At 42.7% G+C, this 4,255-nt stretch overlaps 1 pseudogene; it reads right to left on the reverse strand.

Moving 5' to 3' along the window:
- Positions 1–409: 409 nt before the first annotated feature.
- Positions 410–3,446, reverse strand: LOC112589321 (uncharacterized; annotated as a pseudogene).
- Between the last annotated feature and the right edge of the window lie 809 nt (positions 3,447–4,255).

Raw genomic sequence — 4,255 nt, forward strand, 5'->3', positions numbered from 1 at the left:
CAGTATGTAGATGAAAATGTTAAAAAATTGAAGGATTGGCTGGAAGACTACTAGAAGAAAAACATACTGAGCATAAATAGCATTCATGAGAACACAGAACGAATTTTAGACTGGACAGATTCAGAGATAAAGAAATCGTCGAAAATATAAAAGTAGAATATTGCAGTTGAATCGACATATAGTATCGACATAAGCAAGAGACGGATCATCACGAGCTGCAATGGTGAAGCAATCGTCAAAATTTAACAAAAAGAAGAAAAGTTCAGAGAAGCAACTCATCGGTACTATTTCAGCTGTTTCTGCCGGTGTAAAGTGACAAAGCTTCACGCATGATGGGAAAACGACTCGGTGAGTAACGGGGAAAAATAATGAGAAGAAACATTCCGAAAAAGAACAACTAGTGAAAGAATTACACGCTCCAGCGAGACGAAATTTTCCTCGCAGACGCGTCATAGTGCGTGGATACGATGATCTTTGGCAGGCCGATGTGGTGGAAATGCGTCCTTACTCGCGATTCAATGGAGGCCACCACTACATACTCACCATTATCGATGTACTGAGCAAGCACGCATGGGCCGTGCCGTTAAAGAGCAAAAGCGAAAAGGAGATAGCCGAGGCATTCGCAAAGATAATTCGAACGGATGGAAGATGTCCGAAGAACTTGCAAACTGATCAGGGAAAGGAGTTTTACAATACAGAGTTGCAGACACTTGTGAAGAAACACGGTGTCAATCATTATTCGACTTATTCAGTAATGAAGGCATCTGTTGTGGAGCGATTCAACCGCACGTTAAAGAACAACATGCGGAAAATGTTTACGTTCAACGGAACTTACAAATGGATCGACTCGTTACCGCGCCTCGTCGCTGAATACAACACGCGAAAACATCGAACTATCAGCATGCGTCCTATCGATGTGACTCCTACGATTGCTAATAAGCTCTTAAACACAGTCTATAGTAACATAAAGATTGCAGCGCCTGCGAAATTCAAAGTGGGTGATCTGGTACGCGTCAGCAAATTCAAAACTATCTTTGAAAAAGGCTATACACCGAATTGGACAACCGAAGTGTTTAAAATCGTCAAAGTGCAGACAACTAATCCTGCAACTTATCTAATCGCAGACTCGCGCGGGAAACCTATCGCCGGGGGTTTCTACGAACACGAACTACATAGTGTCACCAATCTAGATGTATACTTAGTAGAAAAGGTATTGCGCAGGCAAGGCGACAAAGTACGAGGGTGGTCCGATAAGTACTTAGCCTACAAAAGAAAATCGAAAATTTTGGAAAAGTGGCGATTTATTTCTCAACATAGTCTCCTTTTAGCTCGATACACTTGACCTAGCGATGCTCCAACCTCTTTAACCCGTCTGAAAAATACGTTTTCTCGAGGTCTGCAAAGTAGGCCTCCGTGGCGGCGATGACCTCCTCATTCGACTCAAATTTCTGCCCAGCGAATGACTTTTTCAAGTTTGGAAACAAAAAGAAGTCGCACGGGGCCAAATCTGGAGAATACGGTGGATGGGGCAGCAGTTCGTAGCCCAATTCGACCAATTTGACCGTGGCGAGGGCGGAGGTGTGAGCCGGTGCGTTGTCATGGTGGAAGAGCACTTTTTTCTTCGTCAAATGGGGCCGTTTTTTCTGCAATTCGGCGTCGAATCGGCCCAATAATTCGGCATAGTACAGCCCTGTGACCGTTTTGCCCTTCTCCAGGTAGTCGATGTAGATCACACCTTGTGAATCCCAGAAAACGGTGGCCATCACCTTTCCGGCCGATAGGACAGTCTTCGTCTTCTTCGGAGCACGTTCGCCGGGTGAAGTCCACTGTTTCGATTGTTCCTTGGTCTCTGGTGTATACCAGTGGATCCATGTTTCGTCGACGGTCACGAAACGACGCAGAAACTCCTTCGGATTGCGCTTAAACAGCGTCAAACACTGCTCTGAAGTGGTCTCACGGTTGCGCTTGTTGTCCGGAGTGAGCAAACGCGGCACCCATCGCGCCGACAGCTTTCTCATGCCCAAAATTTCATGCAGGATATGACCCACGCGGTCTTTTGAGATGCCTACTGTCTCAGCTATCTCGCGCACCTTCAATCGGCGGTCTGCCAATACGAGATCGTGGATTTTTGTCATGTTATCCTCCGTGGTAGCCGTTTTCGGGGCACCTGGACGTGGCTCATCAAAAACCGACGTGCGACCACGTTGAAACTCGTTAAACCAATTTTTGACGGTCGCCATCGAAGGAGAAGAGTCACCGTACACAGCATCCAAGCGCTCTTTGATTTCGCTGTTCGATTTCCCTTCCAAAAACAAGAATCGAATCACTGACCGATATTGCTCTTTTTCCATTTTTCTAAAATCCGCGGACACGCCCGCTTCCACACGCGGTCAAAACAAAACTACGAGTCCGATTCAGCTGAAATTTCGACAGTAGCCGTCTACGAGAATGTACTACACGATAGTAAATTTCTCTTGCGATAGTGGCGCCATCAGGCGGTGAGGCTAAGTACTTATCGGACCGCCCTCGTATATGTAAAATGGTTGGGATTCGACAATTCGCATAATTCATGGATACAAAAGGATAATGTATTGTAAAAAATGAATACAATTTTGTTAGAACATTTGATGACATATTTGATTGTAAAATAGCTAATAAAACAAATAAACGTTATAATAGTATACTATAATGTCCCCATGGTAATGTATTTATCGAATCAGACATAATATATCGTTTATCATCGTATGGACTGAGAGCAGTTTTCGTTTCGAATACCGTGTATACCTCATGCAACTTGGATCTTATGTACGATTGACGCCGACTCGTTTCAATTTCCTCTCTCAAACAATGCGTGTAATCGTCAAAATTGATCATTCGTGCTATAATATTCCTCTTAACACCCTTCGCCCTTTTAGTATCCTTTTTACCTTCTACTTTCAGCGCATACATTTTTGCTCTAAGCCCGACGAATTCTGTCATTATAGCTCCGTTATTTTCGTCTTTCATAAGCCCTAGAACTTTTTTGTTCTTAAGCGGTATACCGTATATATTATTTTGAGAATAATCGCTCGTATCAAACCTAGCAATGTCACGTTTCATTAGCTCATATACATCGTCGGACATTACATGGTAAATTAAGCTATCTGTGTCCGTATACAGTACTTTATATTTCTCACGATATAGAGGTGACATGTACTCATGGTGAAATTCATACAAGCAGGTCTTAGATATGTCGAGAATACACATACCCACATAGATCGGCTTATTGAACTTCACTTCGAGTTTTCGCAATTCAACTGCAACCAAATTTTCTGAAAAGATGCTCCTGCTATGAACATTGCGACCATTGCCTCTGCACCGTATCGTCCATCCCATTTTGTCAAAAGTTTTACATCGACATGATTGCGAACATTTTCCATTGTTTTGCCGAATACCGCGTTGTTCATCAATTTGTATAAATTTTTCTCAAAATCGTTTGTTGCATGCGTTCAAAACTGCGTATTTAATTCTATATAGTTGCGTAGCCATGAAGTTTGTGCGAATTGGAGTATGTGATGAATCTTTTCGATACGAAGACCATGGCGTATGCACTGCTGCAGATTACGATAATGAATAACATAACACTGCTTATTATATAAAGTCGCAAGGAGTTTTTCTTGCCGTTTGTTCGGGGGCTTCGTTCGCGTCGGACAGAACGGTAGATCTGCATGTGCATCATGCAAGTGTTGAGGATACTCCAAATCAACCTCGAGAATATAACCTGTGAGCGAATTTAGCGGGATTGATGATACATCAAAATTCGACGTATCATCAACCCACTTAAATTCAGCGTATGGTAACGGTTGACACATTGCCCAGCCATACAAATTATTTATATCAAAGTACCTGAGGCATGAGGATGGCTTCGATGGATCGTAAGATTGCATGTATTGGTTATTGGCTTTTGCGTATCTACCGGAACACTAACTCAGACTGCCACGTATACCGCGTTCGATAAACATTACCATATCAATATCTGTGAGTAATTCAAAATTAATTTTTGTATGTTTTAACATCGTGTCCCACGTGAAACCTGGCAATGTGTAATAATGCGCGGGATCTAGACCGTAACTTTGGATACAACTATCGCAGAAATTTTCGAAAATATCAGCCAATAACAAAACATCAGTCTTCAGGTACAAATCGCTATATTCGCCTAAGGTTTGAATAGAAAATTGTTCCCATACGTTCACGGCGTGCGTGTAATCGCTCTCAG

Source organism: Harpegnathos saltator, unplaced genomic scaffold, assembly GCF_003227715.2.
Source record: "Harpegnathos saltator strain DR-91 unplaced genomic scaffold, Hsal_v8.6 scaffold468, whole genome shotgun sequence".
NCBI lineage: Eukaryota > Metazoa > Arthropoda > Insecta > Hymenoptera > Formicidae > Harpegnathos > Harpegnathos saltator.